Source organism: Bombina bombina, chromosome 1, assembly GCF_027579735.1.
Source record: "Bombina bombina isolate aBomBom1 chromosome 1, aBomBom1.pri, whole genome shotgun sequence".
Lineage (NCBI taxonomy): Eukaryota > Metazoa > Chordata > Amphibia > Anura > Bombinatoridae > Bombina > Bombina bombina.
The window spans coordinates 78,566,602-78,585,555 of NC_069499.1; positions in this window are offsets into that span (position 1 = coordinate 78,566,602).

The following is an 18,954-nucleotide window of genomic DNA, read 5'->3' on the forward strand; positions in this document are numbered from 1 at the left end:
TCAACAAGCAAAATCTCAAACAGAGATATTGTTGTCTTTTCTTCGTTCCCACGGATGGAATGTGAATCTGGAAAAAAGTTCCCTTTCCCCTGCTACAAGAGTAGTGTTCTTAGGGACCATAATAGATTCTCTATTGATGAAGATTTTTCTGACAGAGGTCAGGAAAAACAAAATCATTTCCCCTTGCCTCTCTATTCAGGCTCCTGCTCCTCCTTCAGTGGCTCAATGTATGGAGGTAATCGGTCTGATGGTGGCTTCCATGGACATCATTCCTTTTGCTCGATTCCATATGAGAGCTCTCCAGTTGTGCATGCTCGGACAATGGAATGGCAACCATGGGGATCTATCTCCGAGAATAGAGTTAGATCAGTCGTCAAGGGATTCTCTCCCGTGGTGGATTTCTCAGGAACCTCTGTTTCAGGGCACATGCTTTCGGAGACCTTCCTGGGTGATCATGATCACGGACGCCAGCCTGCTGGGCTGGGGAGCTGTCTGGAACTTGTTAAAAGCTCAGGGCCTTTGGACTAGAGAGGAGTCCGCTCTTACCATCAACATCTTGGAGTTAAGGGGCGATTTACAATGCTCTATTGGCTTTATACTCAGTTGTCCTCAGTCCAGTTTATCAGGTTCCAGTCAAATAACATAACCTCTGTGGCTTACATCAATCACCAGGGAGGAACTCGGAGTTCCTTAGCCATGAAGGAGGTTACTCAGATTCTTCAGTGGGCAGAGACCCACAATTGCTGTCTATCTGCCATCCACATTCCAGGAGTAGACATCTGGGAAGGGGATTTTCTGAGCAGACAAACTTTTCATCCCACGGAGTGGGAACTCCATGCGGAGGTATTTTACAGCTTAATCCTCAAATGGTGGGTGCCGGAGTTAGATCTGATGGCATCCCGTTAGAATGCCAAGCTTCCAAGATATGGTTCAAGGTCAAGAGATCCGCAGGCCATTCTGATAGTTGCTCTGGCGGTTCCTTGGGTTTTCAAGTTGGCATACCTGTTTCCTCCGTTTGCTCTCCTTCTACTAGTTATTGCTCGTATTAAACAGGAGAGGGCATCAGTGATTCTAATAACCCCTGCGTGGCCTCACAGGATCTGGTTTGCAGACCTAGTGGAGATGTCATCTCTCCCACCTTTGGAGACTACCACTAAGGAAGGATCTCCTGATTCAGGATCCCCTTCTTCATCCAAATCTTGTTTCTCTGAAGCTGACTGCTTGGAGATTGAACGCTTAATTCTGTCTTAGCCTGGTTTTTCTGAGTCGGTCATTAAGACCATGATTCAGGCTCGCAAGCCTGTTACTAGAAAGATTTACCATAAGATATGGCGTAAATATCTTTATTGGTGTGAATCCAAGGGCTACTCTTGGAGTAGAATCTTTTCTTCAGGAAGGCCTTGAGAAGGGATTGTCAGTCAGTACCCTGAAGGGTCAGATTTCTGCTTTATCAGTTTTACTACATAACTTTTGGCGGATGTGCCAGATGTGAAATCTTTTTGTCAGGCCTTGGTCAAAATCAGGCCTGTCTTTAAGTCTGTTGCTCCTCCTTGGAGCCTTAACCTTTGCCTAGATTAAGAGTTTTTAGCGCTATAGGTAAATTGGGAATAAAAATAAAATATAGGGGGCACCCTTGGTTGATATTAAAACAGGTGCTAAATATCACAGTGTAACTGACAATGTTTGATAGGCAATAATACTATCTGTCCCATATGATGAGATAGGGTATTAAAAAAAAAGCCTCAGGAATAATTATAAATGGAAGGTCCAGGCAGCTATTTGTGGATGGATCAAGGTCTCAATCCAAATTCAACAATCTGTGAATAACATAGGAAAACAGAAGCACCACATGGCCTAGTATTGCATAACTAGATGAAAGATCATATATGATATATAGCACTCACATTTAGTGGAGCACCCCTTCAGTGCTAGAAAAACAGGCTGGGATCAAACTAGAAATGGGCAATTCGTTTCGGATTGTTACGGAAATTCGGCCGAATTCGGTAAATTCGGGATTCGGATCGATTTGAATTTCTGAATTAAAATAGTGCCGAATCTACCGAATAAATCCGAATTAGTTTGGATTTATTCAGATTTATTCGGTAGATTCGGATGGCCATGGATTACACTAGTATTGTACAGTATATTAGGTTATATCACTCTGCTATGGGTTACACCTAATATACAGTACATAATACTAGTCTAATACACAGCACATCCCACCTAATACTTACTGAAATTCCGAATTTCCGAAACGAATCGAACTGAATCCAGCTGAATTTAATCGAATCCGAATAAATCCGAAACAAATCCGAAACAAATTGATTCAAATTTTTCCGAATTCGAATCGATCCGAACCGAAATTCGAAAAAATCTGAATCAATCCGAACCAAATTTTTTCGCCATGCACATGTCTAGATCAAACAGTCACCAAGCAAACTGGCCTCCAGTGTTGGAACAGCTATTTCTAGGTGAAATGGAAGCACAATAATGCTAATATGGCCTAGTACTGTATGACTTAAAGGGACAGTCAACACCAGAATTTTTGTTGTTTTAAAAGCTAGATAATCCCTTTATTACCCATTCCCCAGTTTTGCATAACCAACACAGTTATAATAATACACTTTTTACCTATGTGATTACCTTGTATCTAATCATCTTCTGACAGCCCCCTGATCACATGACATTCTATTTATTATCTAGTGACTTTCATTTTAGCCAATTAGTGCAGTGTCTGCCACAATCCATGGGCGTGCTCACAATGTTATCTATAGGATTTACCTGAACTAGCTCTCCCCTGCTGTGAAAAGCAAATACAAAAGCATGTGAATAGAGGCGGCCTTCAAGGGCTTAGAAATTATCATATGAGCCTTCCTAGGTCTAGCTTTCAACTAAGAATACCAAAAGAACAAAGTAAAATTGGTGATAAAAGTAAATTGGAAAGTTGTTTAAAATTACTTGCCCTATTTGAAACATGAAAGTTTTTTTTGGACTTGACTGTCCCTTTAACAGAGAGTGATAATAAAGATAGGGTTGCACTCACATGTTGTGAAGCACCCCTCTTGGTCCTGGTGAAGCAGGCTTTAATTAAACCAATCACCCAGCAGACTGACCTCTGGTGTATCAGGAAGCTTTGGGATACTTTCAAAGGCTCAGATGGAAAGTCCCAAAATTGAGTACATCAATAAGATGTCAATTAAATAAAAGTATGGCAGCAAGTGGTAAGTAAAAACGTACTTTATTAGAAATATAAAAACATGCAACACGTTTCTTAACCAAAGAATGGTTGTTTCATCAGGCTTAATATAAAAAGTATAACAAACACTTGCTATATATACCATACTAAGTATCATAAATGATGAGCAACATCGGGTGTGGGTGTTCACCAATTATACGTGTCATGGTAACCAGAGTAAACACTTCATGTGTAGCAAAATTCATTGGCCACAGGATCTGACCAATCGATAACATAAACATAAACATTAGTCAAGATTTCAATCAACCAATAGGAATTAGAACTGCTAAAATCCTATTGGCAGTTCCAATCAGCCAATAGGATTGAGCTCTTATCCTATTGGCTGTTCCAATCAGCCAAAAGGATTGAGCTCACATTCTATTGACTGATTGGAACAGTCAATAGAATGAGAGCTCTATCCTATTGGCTGATTGGAACAGCCAATAGAATGAGAACTCAATCCTATTGGCTGATTGGAAAAGTCAATAAAATGAGAGCTAAATCCTATTGGCTGATTGGAACAGCTTCTCCCTGTTAAAAAAAATACAAACACCCCCCAACAGTAAAACCCACCAACCAACCAACCCCCATCCCAAATAAAAGGGACATTGGTAGTTTATTGTAGGGTAGGGTTTTTTTTATTTTTTTGGGGGGGGGGGTATTTTGATAGATTAGGTTTAGGGGTTAATAGTTTATTTTAGTTTATTTTGTTGCTGGGGGGCTTTAGGTTTAGGGGTTAATAGTTTATTTTAGTTTATTTCATTGAGGGTGGCTTGCGGTTTAGGGTTAATAGGTTTATTATAGTGGCGGTGTGGATGGACGGCAGATTAGGGGTTAATAATATTTAAATAGTGTTTGCGATGTGAGAGGGCGGCAGTTTAGGGGTTAATAGGTTTATTATAGTGGCGACGATGTCTGGGAGCAACGGAATAGGGGTTAATACATTTTATTAGTGGCGGCGATGTCATGAGCGGCAGATTAGGCGTTAATAAGTTTATTATAGTGTTTGCGATGCGGGAGGGCCTCAGTTTAGGGGTTAATAGGTAGTTTGTGGGTGTTAGTGTACTTTTTAACACTTTAGTTTTGAGTTTTATGCTACAGCTTTGTAGTGTAAAACTCATAAATGCTGACTTTAGATGGCGGTACGGATCTTGTCGTTATAGGGCGTAACACTCACTTTTTAGCCTCCCCGCAAAACTGGTAATGGCAGCTCTATGGGAGTCCCATGAAAAAATTTAACTTTTATGAGTGCGGTACTGTCGTTGCGTTACAGGCTAAAAGGTGTGCGGTACACCTATATCGACAAGACTCGTAATGGCTGTGGTGCTGTTTTAACACTGAAAATGCCATATCTTCAGCTTTACGAGCCGCAACGCAAAACTTGTAATCTAGGTGACTATCAAGAGACGCCACACATGCCCTCCATTAAATAGTTCAAAGTGATATCCAATAAAACTTGATAGTAGACCTGAAGCTTCCTGATACACCGGAGGTCAGTCTGCTGGGTGACTGGTTTAATCCAAGCCTGCTACATCTGCACCAAGAGGGATGCTTCACCACATGTGAGTGCAACCTTATCTTTATTATCGTTTTTGTGCTTCCATTTCACCTAGAAATATAGGGGAAAAATCAGGCTTGTGTGGGCGATATGGGGTTTTTAAGCTCCATACCGCACCAAAAACAAGCGCTGATTTGACGTGCTTGTGCACGCTTTCCCCATAGACATCAATGGGGAGAAAAAAAACGCGGAAAGAAAAGCTCTGTAACGCAGCCCCATTGATGCCTATGGGGAAAAAGAATATATGGTTTAAACCCAACACCCTAACATAAACCCCAGGTCTAAACACCCCTAATCTGCTGCCCCCGACATCGCCGACGCCTACCTACAGTTATTAACCCCTAATCTGCCGCACCCCAACATCGCCCACACTATAATAAATATATTAACCCTTATTCTGCCGCTCCCCGACATTGGCGCAACTAAATAAAGCTATTAACCTCTAAACATCTGGCCTCCCACATAGCTACCACTAAATAAACCTATTAACTCCTAAACCGCCAGTCACCCACATCACAAAAACCTAAATTAAACTATTAACCCCTAACCCTAACGTAACCCTAACCCTAACACCCCCTAACTTTAACATAATTAAAATAGAGCTAAATTAAATTTACAATTATTAACTAAATAATACCTATTTAAAACTAAATACATACTTACCTGTGAAATAAAACCTAAGCTAGCTACAATATAACTAAAAGTTATAGTGTAGCTATTTAGGTTTTATTTTTATTTAACGATTTAATAACTACCTAGTTAAAATAATTACAAAATTACCTGTCAAATAAAACCTAAGCTACCTTACACTAAAACCTAAAATTACAAAAATAAAAAACATACCATTACAAAAAATAAAAAAAACCTACCATTACAGAAAAAAACATGAAATTATCCAAAAAAAAAATGATTCCTATTCTAATACCCTTAAAAGGGCCTTTTGTTGGGCATTATTTGTTTCTTGTTGCTATCTCGTCTGCTCGAAGAGTCTCGGAACTCTCAGCTCTGCAGTGTGATTCCCCTTATCTTATTTTTCATGCCGATAAGGCGGTTCTTCGTACTAAGTTTAGTTTCCTTCCTAAGGTTGTTTCTAATAGAAATATCAATCATGAAATTGTTGTTCCTTCTCTGTGTCCTAATCCTTCTCTTCCAAAGAACTTTGTTACACAATGTGGATGTTGTACGTGCTCTTAAATTCTACCTACAGGCGACTAAGGATTGTCACCAGTCCTCTGTCCTCTTTGTCTGTTTCTCTGGGAAACATAAAGGTCAGAAAGCTACTGCTACAACTCTTTCTTTCTGGTTACGAAGTATAATTCATTTGGCTTATGAGACTGCTGGACAGCAGCCTCCTGAGAGAATTACGGCTCATTCCACAAGAGCTGTTTCCTCTTCTTGGGCTTTCAAAAATGAAGCTTCTGTGGAACAAATTTGCAAGGCTGCAACCGGGTCTTCTCTACATACTTTTTCCAAATTTGATACTTTTGCCTCAGCTGAGGCTTCTTTTGGGAGAAAGGTTCTTTAAGCAGTGGTGCCTTCTGTTTAGCAGAGATTTTCAGAGCGGCGTCTCCGAGCTCACCATGGGGCGCTCATTGATCAGCTCTTACTAGGGATGTCAGATGCCACACCAACGTCCATACGGCAGATGCAAAGAAATGCACATGGGCAGAGTGCAATGCCGAGGGAAGCATCAAAGCAGCAATATTTAAACAAGAAGTTTTATTCCTTCACATCAAACAGGTACAGCACATGGAATAAACATCTGACGCGTTTTGCGCCCTCTAGTGGCGCTTCATCATTTATTTAGTGCCTTTATTTATCAGTGTCCTCTAGCTTGGGTATTGGTTCCCAACAGTAATTACTCAAGCCGTGGACTCATATCTTAGGAAAGAAAAACAAAATTTATGCTTACCTGATAAATTTATTTATTTCCGGATATGGTGAGTCCACGCCATGGCCCCACCCTTTATTTTAGGACAGTTGTTCTTTTGACTATAAACTCAGGCACCTCTACACCTTGTGTTACTTCTTTTTCTCCATTTCCCTTTGGTAGAATGACTGTGGGTTGTGGGTAGGGGAGTTATACTTAGCAGTTTAACTGTGGTGCTCTTTGCCTCCTCCTGCTGGCCAGGAGTGATATTCCCCAACAGTAATTACTCAAACCGTGGACCATATCTGGAAATAAATGTAGCAGGTAAGCATACATTTATTTTTTTTATTTTTTTATATCCTTTTTATTGTTGAGAAAGACAGCGTACACACATTTGTAATTATACATACAACGCCATATTGTACAGTACAATAAATATTGACATGAGGTTCGATACATCATCTAAACAGTACTTATCTACAGTGACAATAGGTTTTAGCATTTTGAGCCCCAGTTACTTACTCCCTGGTCTTTTTAGGCTTGTCCGCTCTATGTTTGTATATGTAGGGTAATTTTTTTTTGCATGTGTCCACTCTTTCCCAACATGTTTTCCTTTTTCTTCCCCCCCCCCCCTCCCTCCCCACCCGAACTCTACAGTCTAACTAGACTGTGCTAACTAACTATACTAACTTTTTAACCTAATTCTTAAATGAGCAACAGTGCAATCTATAAATTAACAACCTTGTCGGGCGTGGAGCCCAGCGGTGTGGAGAAAAAAAAAGGGGAGGGGAGATAGAAAGACGAGATGGGAGTAGGAGAGGTGAAATAATGTTAAGCATTAGCACCTGTGTCCACTGTCGGTCGCTTCAATATAAGTGCTCCCACTCCCCTCTCAGCCCACTTTCCGTGAATATAACGGAGTCCCTAAATGGTATTAGAATCAGTCTCTGTATTTCTAATTCAAAGGTCAAACAATATGAGCCTGCGCCATTTACGCAAAAATAAGCTCAGTCTGTTCTGCACGTCCAGCCTCACATCCATTTGTTCTGTAAATATTTGGAATTTTAACAAGTTTTTGAAGCCTCCAAAGGAAGGGCCTATTTTTTCTGTCCACTGTTTTAGTATGGTTTTCCTAGCCACTAAAACTATTAAGTCCAATACTGCCTTATGTTGTGTGTGTTGAGGGTCCCATTGTAAAAATAATATAGATTCAGGGTGTATTGTCAGAGGTATATGTAATGCCTGATTACTCCAGTATTGGATTTTGTTCCAAAATTGTCTGACTGGTGGGCATGCCCATATATAATGTAGGAGAGTCGGGGCCTCCATTGCACATTTACTACATCTGTTGGACCAGGTAGGCGCCCATTTTGCCATTGCTCTTGGAGTGAGGTAAGCTCTGTGCAGAAAGCGTACCTGGGACTCCTTGAACATCGCAGACAACGTGGCTTTCCATGTTTTTTTCCATGCTATCTCGTATCTCTTCCCAAGAAATTTCCCTGAGTCCCTCCCGTATCCAGCCAGACTGCAAGGAGTTCTGCAAACCTAGTAGGCGGTTATGTAAGAGTGTTGGTATATCCCCGAAAGAGGGAATCTACCCATTTGGTATAATGATTGTGTTAGGCGGAAGAGTGATCCTTCCCAGAATTCCGGTTTGTCTCTGACCAAAGCCCCCACATAATGGCGCACCTGTAGAAACACAAAAAAGTGTGTTCTAGGCAAATCAAATTCCCTCTGTAAGGTACCAAAAGTTTTAACCATTCACGAGAGGGAGTCCAGCAATTGTTTAAGAGACGTTAGGCCTCTTTGCTCCCACAGTAGGAAAGGCTGCGTCTCCAATCCTGCTGGGAAATCGGGATAACATGAGACATGACATGATTTTTTCAGAAATGTGTGCGCTTGTTGCAAAGCTTTTAATGGATCTCTGTATAATACATTCAGACCCAGGGCTTTCACAGAGCGCAAATTTGTGATATGTGGTAAGTAGGCCAATGATACATCACCCAAGCCCGCCTGTTCTAGCGCTGGTCTGCAAAAGTGGTGGGTACCGACTTGCCAGTCTATTACCAAGCGGATCAGTGCCGCCCAATTATATAATCTGAAATCCGGCATAGCTAGTCCCCCATTAAGGAAACCCATGCTCAACTTTTCCCTCGAGATGCGTGGCTTTCCCCCTCTCCAGACAAAACATGTGGCTGTGTCGTTCAGCATTTTGACATCTGATTTATTTAAAAGTAAGGGAAGCATAAGCAGCGGGTATAATAACCGAGGGAGAATTACCATTTTAAGGAGGCTGATCCTTTCTGAAAGCGAGAGGCAGGGATTTTCAGCTTCTCATCTGTGCTTGCAGTTTTGCACACACGGGCGTTAAGTTATTAGAGTATAATTTGTTGGGATTAGCCGATATTCTGATACCTAGATAAGTAATGTCATGTTTAGCTATAGAGAAAGGGTAGTCACCACTAGAGCGAGGTTCCCTATGAAGCCATAGAATCTCAGACTTCTACATGTTTACCTAAACTAAAGTTGCCAAGAGTTTCCATGATACAAGGTATGTGTGTCTGGGGGTCCTGTACAAATAAAAGCATATAATCCACATATAATGCTATATGTTGAGGTGCTCCTGCTATATCAGGCCTGATGAGCCAGCAGCGTGTCGTATTCTGCTTTTGTCTCTATATACTTGCGGTAATTTTGATTGGAGGGGGTGGTACAATACAAAAGATAGGTCTCTGCTAGACCCTCCCTCAATCGGGCAAGTTACTCTGTGCATTGTTTCTTCCGTCGCGCTAGTTAATAATATTACCCGACAGCACAGCTTTCGCCGTGGTCCAGAATAGCTCTGGTGTGTTTAGGTGTTGTATATTATTTGCACGGTAATGATCCCAGCAGTGTATCAGATAATTCTGGAATTCTTGAGAAGATGCTAGGTACTTCGGAAATCTAAAGTTCGCCTATTACACACCTGCGAATCTCCGTTTACAAAGATTTCTATGGGGGCATGGTCAGAGACCGCTATCTCTCCTATTGTGGTGTCAATTACTTGAGTGAATAAGGAATTTGATATCATGAAAAGGTCAATGCGCGACATGGAGGGCGACATGGAGGCGTGTAATCCCTTCCATCCGGATTTAGTTGACGCCAGATGTCTGCCACATCCAGGGAACTTCCCAGTTGAGCAAAGATATCTTTCTCAAACTTGTCTGAAATCTTGGGGGCTTTTCCACCCGCACTACTATGCAAATTTCTGAGTCTATCACAATGAGGATTGGGTGTAAGATTGAAATCCCCTCCTAGTATAATGTGTGTACCCACGTACAGGGTAAGTGTGGCTACCATGCTATCGCAGAATGTTCTATCTTTTTGATTAGGGGCATATATGTTACACAAAGTGTATGTCTTTTCTGCAATGCGAACCTGTACTATTATGTACCTGCCGTCTTGATCTTTAAGTACCTTTATGAGATCGTATTCCAGCTTCCTAACAAAAGGTATAGCCACCCCTCTACTAGCCATTTTATATGATGCATATTCAACCTTCCCCACTCAGTCTGACCTTAATTTTTCATGTTCTAGATCTGAGAGGTGCGTTTCCTGAAGAAACGCAATATCCGCTCACTTTTTCCTAAGGTGGGTATAGTATTGTTTTTCTTTTGATGTGGGAGTGAACTCCCCCTACATTCCACGAGTAGAGATTAAATCTAAAATTTTAGAGTGAACCTTGCATGCTGGTGTATCATCTTGGAGGAGAGAGATTGTGACATAACTAAGTGTGAGAGGAGAACAGGGAAGAGGAGGGGAAGGAGGAAGGGATGAAAGCAACGTAGAGAGAAGAAAAAAAAACACCACCTTTTCTCACCGCGATGTACCGGCTCCCGGTTTAGCCTTCCATCGTGTCGAGCCACCATCAGGCCCCACCGTCCGACCTGACCCTCATTCTGAGTCTGAGAGAAATAAAGAATTAGCATCTTGCTACCATTGTTTACGTTTACATAGCATTCAAAATATAACATGACCGAGCATAGCTTCTCATGGCATGAACTACGTGTGTTTTTTAATTTCTTTCCCTGTGTAGACCAAACTAAAAAATGTTTACAATACAACCTAATCTTTCCCATTTCCTGGCAGAAATAATCCAACTTCCCAACAACATTGCCCTGAACAACACCCAGGGTGGAGGTGAACCATTTTCTTATAAACCTTCTTCTTATACTATATTTAGTAATACAACCACAAAAATTATATGTCATCCTTTTGTATTCTGCCTGTATCTTAGCCTTGATCGGTTGTTGCCATCCTTGCATCAAATGCAGAATTCCGCAGACAATAATGATATTTAATATATAATATCCTAATAGATACATGGTCGGGTGACCCAAGTTGTTATCTACCCCAACCATCTTAACCAGCAATACCAGTTACATTATGAATAACCTAATCAGGGATATTCAGGTCCACCATCCTCTCAAACCTCCTCCCCTCTGGGCTTTCCCTGCGCAGGGCTGCGGGAAGCTGGCCCTCTTTTTTCCAAAAATTCCTGAGCCTCAGAGGGAGAGTAAAAGAATTTTGGTCCCCTAGGTGTGATTATTTTAAGCCTAGCAGGATATAGTAGATAGGCCTGACTACCTTCCCTGTGTAGTTTAGAGCGAGCGGTGAAAACTCTCTGCGTGTTTTCATGAGGTCAGCCGAGAAATCCTGAAATAGGAGCAGTTGTGCATTTTCAAAATTTAAGTTTTCTAGTTTTCTATAAGCTCTTAAGATGGCAGTTTTTGTTTGGAAATGCAGAAATTTGATCATAATGGGACGGGGTTGGGATGCATCAGTATCTGACCGTTCTGGGCCCACTCTATGCGCTATTTTTAACACCTCCAACAAAATCTTGAGTGGGGATTTTAAGCAGGGAGGGTAATGTGTTTTCTACAAAATGTAAGATGTCAGATTGTTTTACTGTTTCAGGGATACCAAGTAGGCGCACATTGTTGCACCTCGATCTGTTTTCCAGATCATCTAATTTTAATTGCAAAGCAGTGGCCTGTCTTTCTAAGCTGTCTATCTTACTGGTGTTACATTAGAATCTTCTAAGTCAGATATTCTGTTTTCTGCCTCCGCTACTTGTGTAGAAAACTGTTTAATGTCATCGGTAAGTTTGTCAACCCCTCTCTGCAGATTGTCTATTTTGGGCATAAATAACATGGATATTTGTTTCACAATAGGGTGAGTACTATCTGAAAATAATTCAGTGCTCGGGCCCTGAGTGGCTTGATCATTACCAGCCCTATTTCTGTGGTCATTTGTTTTATTTCGACTCGCCATTGGGGGGGGGGTTTAAATATTTCTCCATATACCCATAAAGTGACTGGGACAAGAACTTTACAGTGAGAGTATATCTTATGAAGTAGGGTAGCAAGAAACAATATCCCTTAAATACAGTACAACCAAGCCCTGGTAAACTAAATCAGTTAAAATCTTACAATCTTTTTCAGCGTAAACCTGCGAGGGAAACACAAGTTAACCAAGTGACCAAATGTTGTGGTAGAGATGCGTTGCAGCCCGCTATTATAAAGCAGAGGACAAAACTCTTTAAATCACTATGTACAAGTGCCACTCCGAGATCAATTGGTTCCTTGTCACCACTGGGTCCCATTGGTTCCCGTTCCACCACCGCAAGTATCCGTCGGGTTTATTCCACCAGAGAATCTTCTCTCAGTGTTGCGCTCTCTTAGCGCTTCGGTTTGATGTGACTGTCAGTGGTGGAGCGATGTTATGCTCCCACGAACAGCATGGGGCAAGTTCTGAATGAGGCTCCTCCACTCCGGGCAGCAGTCTCTGCCAAGGGTAGTTCGCCGAGCATAGGGATTTACAAAAGTTGTGGGTATAAATCTTTGGCTAAAGCAGATTTCAGATCCAAGTTGAACGGAGCTTTGTTCTCCTGCTGCTTTCCCTTAAGCCCACCCACCGGAAGTCTAAATTTAGTTTTTTTAGTGACATAGCTTCATAGTTATAATGGGTAGGTTTATTATTTATTATAGTTTAATATAGTGAGTTATTTTTCATACAGTGGGCAGTATGGAGCATTCCAGGGGAGTGTGGGTTATGTAAGTGTAGGTGGTCAGGGGTAGTTAGCTGAGACATAAGGGGGTAGTGTAGGTTAGCTCTGTTGTAGGCTGTTGGTGGGAGGTAGCGAGGCAGGGGGAGCATAGGTTAGGCGTGACGTAGTTATAGGCGTTTAGGGGGAGTTAGCGGGGTGTGCTAATGGGAGTAGCCTGCACTTTGATTTGGACACAAGATTAATATGTTAGAAACAGTGAAGTGCAGGTTGAGAGGAGGTTAACGGCTATCAGCTGCCGAGACTACATCACTTGAGGTAGTTAGTGTAGGTGTAATAAAACCTAGGTCCCCATGGCAATATTTGGAGTGTGCCTATTTGGAAACTAGTTTTAGTTTCAGTGAGTGCACTGTCTGCACAATGTAGGCCCACTTTAAATAGGGCCCCCTGACCACAGCAATATGCCGACGAGCGGCGATAGACTTCTATGGGAGAGATATCAACGCTCAACGTCATTGCTTGGACACGTCTCTTTTCGTTGAATATCTCGACACACTGTCAGACTGCAAAGCCGACAAGGCCAGTGATACAGTTTCTTAACGATTTGTCGAGGCTTTGAATATCGGGGCCAATGTGCTATTGCATTGTTTTTTTTTCATACATTTGTTGATTATGCAAATCTACTGTGTAATTAGCAATTATTCATGTGCTCTAACCCGACACTGTGTTAGACCTAAAGCATGAATCCCGATGTGTGTTACGCATATTTTACATTACTATGATCGTAGCATAGAATTTTAATTTTTATTAAATATATATTTCTATAAATATCTGATAATGTTATTGTCAATTAGATATCTATACATATATATCTATAGGGATACATTTTTTGTTATCCTTTATTTAAGGAGCAGCAATACAGCTCCTGAGGATACCTAAGTATACTTTTCAACAAAGGATACAAAGAGAATGAAGTAAATGAGATAATAAAAAAAAATTGGAAAGTTGTTTACATTTCCCTCTACTAGATCAGAGCGGGAGCGAGCTACATTCAGTTTAATGGTGCGACCGGGCACGCTGTGACTAGACAGAAAAACCAGACCCGCTCAGTAGAGCAAGGAGCGGCGTTCTGGAAAAATGAACTTTTAAATATAAATTCTCTGCAATCCTTTAATGTATAAATCTGCGACTAAGCTAATGTTATATAATTCTGCACTATTAAGGGAATACAAGAGCCCAGGCTACCTCAGTCTGCACATGTGCAAACAGAGTTTGGTCTATGAGGCATATTTAAGAAATGTCTTGTGGATCTGATCCGACAGTGCGGATCAGGTCCGCAAGACATCGCTGAATACGGAGAGCAATACGCTCTCTGCATTTAACATTGCACCAGCAGCTCACAAAAGCTGCTGGTGCAACGCCGCCCCCTGCAGACTCACGGCCAATGGGCGCCAGCAGGGGGTGTCAATCAACCCGATCGTACTCAATCGGGTTAAATTGTTATGATTCCTGTCCGCCTGCTCAGAGCAGGCGGACAGGGTTATGGAGCAGCGGTCTTTGTGACCCCTGCTTCATAACTACTGTTTCTGTCGAGTCTGAAGAATCGCCAGAAACACGGACCGTCAAGCTCCTTTCGGAGCTTGATAGATAGACCCCCTCATCTCAATATTAGTTTGTGATTGGTTAGCAAGGGTTATTGTGTACTGGGGACAGGGAAATCAGTGAAAAGAATAAACATAAAACAATATTCTCATTTGACAAAATAAACCTGAGGTTTTCATTGCAAAATTATTCTTATATATAGAGTTTCATAACCATTTAGTTTACAGTTTGTGTTTAATGTCCCTTTACTAATCATTTTTGGACTTTCCTGTACTTTCTATTACTGAATGAGTGATGGGTGTGTAGGGCTAGTTATATTGTTTCCCGTTGTCATGCAAACATAGCAACTGATTGACTTTATAGATTGCCCGGTGTTGTTGTAAATGTTCTTCATTTTACTTATCTTTTTCTTTTAGTTCTGTGATGACCAGATGGTGATTTGCGAGGTCTCAGGGACACTGAAATAACATAATATAAACTTGTGTAACTTAACTCATTTCAGATGCCCAGCCTTTGTTTGTTCTCTTTTAAACTTCTGTCATGAAAGGTTAAAGATTACTGAGATAATTGGCAATAAATGTGTCTAATTCTGTGACTTTTGGCCTCCAGTCATTACTTGGCTGTGGTATGTATTGCATGTAGATCACATTCTGCAATGGAACAGGGCTTTTAGCTTTACCAGGGGATTCATTCCATGTCAAATGAAGCTACCACAAAACTCTTTTTAAAGGGACAAAAATCCATTTTAGAAGGACAGTCTACTCCAGAATTTTTATTTTTTAAAAAGATAGATAATCCCTTTATTACGCATTCCCCATCTTTGCATAACCAACATAGTTATATTAATATACTTTTTGCCTCTGTGATAACCTTGTATCTAAGCCACTTCAGACTACCCCTTTATCTCAGTTTTTTTGACAGACTTGCATTTTAGCCAATCAGTGCTGACTCCTAGGTAACTTCACGGGAGTGAGCACAATGTTATCAATAATGCACACATGAACTAACGCCTTCTAGCTCTCAAAATTTGTTGAAATCCCCTGAGATAAGGGGCAGCCTTCAAGGGCTTAGGAATTAGCATATGAGCATACCTAGATTTAGCTTTTAACAAAGAATACCAAGAGAAAAAAGGAAACTTGATGATAAAAGTAAATCTGTAAGTTTAAATTTGCATGCCCTATCTGAATCAGGAAAGTTTAATTTTGACTAGACTGTACCTTTAATTAAAAATGTTTTTTTTAAATAATCCACCAGGTATTCTCCAGTGCTGTTCATGAACAGGATATGCTGGTGATTGGTGGATTCATTGGGGTCGATTTATCAAAGGCTTCGCAACCCATACGATTGCAGGTTCTAACAAGAGATTTATGAAGCAGTGTTTATCAGACCGCTGCTTCCCTAACCTCTTCACCATCTCTTAGGTGGCAAGACCGGGGAGATTGACAGCTCCTGCCCGCGCGTGATTGGCAGTGCGCGGGCAGCATTGCACAAGAACATTGCTAAATTCCGGCAGCGGAATTCAGCCCACCAGGGCAAGCTGCGGCAGTCTGGGGCCTGTATGTCTGTCCCTGTCCGCTGTAGCATGATAAATCGACCCCATAGAATGCTGCTTGTGATTGGCTCACCGCCATATCTTTCTCAGGAAGGACAATGGACTGTGTCTACATATGGCTAAATATTTTTCCCATGTGAAAAAAACCCCCACAGATTAAATTAGAAAATAAAATTAGAATTAAAACAATAAAACAGGAAGATGTCGTTAAAAAAACTAAATTACAAACAAAATTTAATTCCCTATAAAATATATAATTATGTCAAATTTGAAAAATTGCAATAAACTTTATATATTTTGCTTGTTTTTCCTGTAATTGAAAATTGTAGTGTTTTAACTCCCTCTTGATAGGCTACATTCTGTGAAATGTAGAACCCTAACACTCCTACATTCTGCACAATGATTGGTTGATAAATGAAGGAGTGTGTTTATATCTTTCTTTAATTGGCCACAGTGAAGGAAGATAACATTCAAGAGACTTTTCTAAGGATTGTGTCTCAGGAGTAACAAAGTGCTAATTATTTTTCATATACAGGTACAAAACCTATTATCCAACCTGTTGCTTACCTGATAAATTTCTTTCTTTCCGGGCATGGAGAGTCCACAACGTCATTTAAATAACTAGTGGGATATTCAACGCCTGGCAGGCAAAGAGCACCCTAGCAAAGCAGTTAAGTGTAACTTCCCTTACCTATAATCCCTAGTCATTAAGCCGAAGGAAAATGTAAAAAGAAGAAACACAAGGGTGAAAAAGGTGCCTGAGGTTTACTCAAAAAAAATGTAGAATTTTGTTTTCTTTTCTATGGCATGACGTCATTCCAATTACAAGTGGGAACCAATACCCAAGCTAGAGGACACGGAATGAATAGGGAGGGATAACAAGGCAGGAGGACCTAAACAGAAGGCACCACCGCTTGAAGAACCTTTCTCCCAAAAGAAGCCTCAGCTGAGGCAAAAGTATCAAATTTGTAGAATTTGGAAAAAGTATGCAAAGAGGACAATGTTACTGCCTTGCAAATCTATTCCAAAGAAGCTTCTTTTTTGAAAGCTCAAGAAGAGGAGACAGCCCTAGTGGAATGAGCCGTAATTCTCTCAGGAGGCTGCTGTCCAGCAGTCTCATAAGCAAAACGAATCACACTTCTTAACCAGAGAGAAAGAGAAGTAGAAGTGGCCTTCTGACCCTTATGTTTTCCAGAGAAAACAACAAACAGGGCAGAAGATTGCCGAAAATCCTTAGTAGCTTGTAAGTAAAATTTTAGAGCATGCACAATATCCAAGTTATGTAAAATATGTTCCTTATGAGAAGAAGGATTAGGACAGAAAGAAGGAACAACAATTTCCTGAATGTTTTCATCCGATACCACCTTAGGGATCCGATACCACCTTTAGTATGAAGGACCGCCTTGTCTGCATGAAAAATAAGGTACGGGCAATCACACTGAGGGTTATCCTGGAGAACACTTCTGAATGGAGAGCCGACTCCTGGGATGAAAAGTCTGTCTGCTCAGAAAATCTGATTCCCAATTGTCCACTCCTGGAATGTGGATGCCAGATAGAAGACAATTGGGAGCTTCCGCCCACTGTAGAATGCAAGTCACCTCCTTTATGGCCAAGGTACTCAGAGTTCCTCCCTGGTGGTTTATGTAAGCCACTGAGGTGATGTTGTCTGACTGGAATCTGATAAACCGGACTAAAGATAATTGAGGCCAGACTGTCAAAGCATTGAAGATTGTTCTCAATTCCAAGATGTTTATGGGAAGAGAAGACTCTTCCCAAGACCAAAGGCCCTGAACTTTCAGAGAACCCCAAACTGCTCCCCAGCCTGACAGGCTGGCGTTTGTAGTCACAATCACCCAGGAAGGTCTCAGGAAGCAAGTGCCCCGAAACAGAGTATCCTTAAAAATCCACCACGAGAGAGAGTATCTTGTTAGGGGGTCCATATTTATCCTCTGCAATAAATCTAAATGGTCTCTGTTCCATTGGCGGAGCATGCAAAGCTGCAGTGGTCGCAGACGGAACCGAGCAAAAGGAATGATGTCCATGGAAGCCACAATCAGACCAATCTCCTCCATGCATAGAGCCACAGATGGACAAAAAGCAGACTGGAGGGAAAGGCAAGAAGCAAGAAGTTTGGATTTTCTGAAGTCCGTCAGGAAGATCTTCATGGACAGAGAATCTATGATTGTCCCTAGGAAAATCACTCATGGGAACGTAGTTGTAAAGATGACGCCTGAACCATGATGTTGTCTAGATAAGGTGCCACTGCTATTCCCTGGGATCTGATCACTGCCAATAGAGCTCCCAGAACCTTTGTGAATATTCTGGGAGCTGTGGCAAGACCAAACGGAAGTGCAATAAACTGGAAATGCTTGTCCAGAAAGGCAAACCTTAGAAACTGGTAATGATCCAGGTGAATTGGAATGTGTAAGTACGTGTCCTTCAGGTCTATGGTCATCATGAAATGACCTTCCTGAACCAATGGAAGAATGGAATGAATAGTTTTCATCTTGAAGGACGGAACCTTGAGGAATTTGTTGACACTTTAGGTCTAGGATAGGGTGAAAAGTTCTCTCCTTTTTGGTAACTACAAATAGATTTGAATAGAATCCTAGACCTTGTTCCTCTAGAGGGACTGGTACAATAATAGGTCTATTCTTCTTGTCTTGAGGTAGGAAAGATCCCTTTCCACCTGTAATCTCTGAAATGATCTCTGCCAGACCTGGCCCAAACAAAGTCTTACCCTTATAAGGTAAAGCCAAAAGTTTGACCTTTGAAGAAACATCAGCCGACCAAGATTTTAACCATAGAGCTCTGCGAGCTAGTACAGTGAAGCTAGATATTTTTGCTCACAGTCTAATTACCTGCATGTTGGCATCACAGGTAAATATATTGGTCAGTTTAAGAACTTTGATCCTATCTTGGATCTCCTCTACCGTAGTCTCTTCTGAAATAAGATCAGACAGGGCATCGCACCAATAAGATGGCAATACTCGCCGCAGGTTGCCACTGTAAACCCTGATGGATATACATCTTTTTTAAATAAGCTTTTTATCCATTGGATCTTTAAAAGAACAACTATCATCTATAGGAA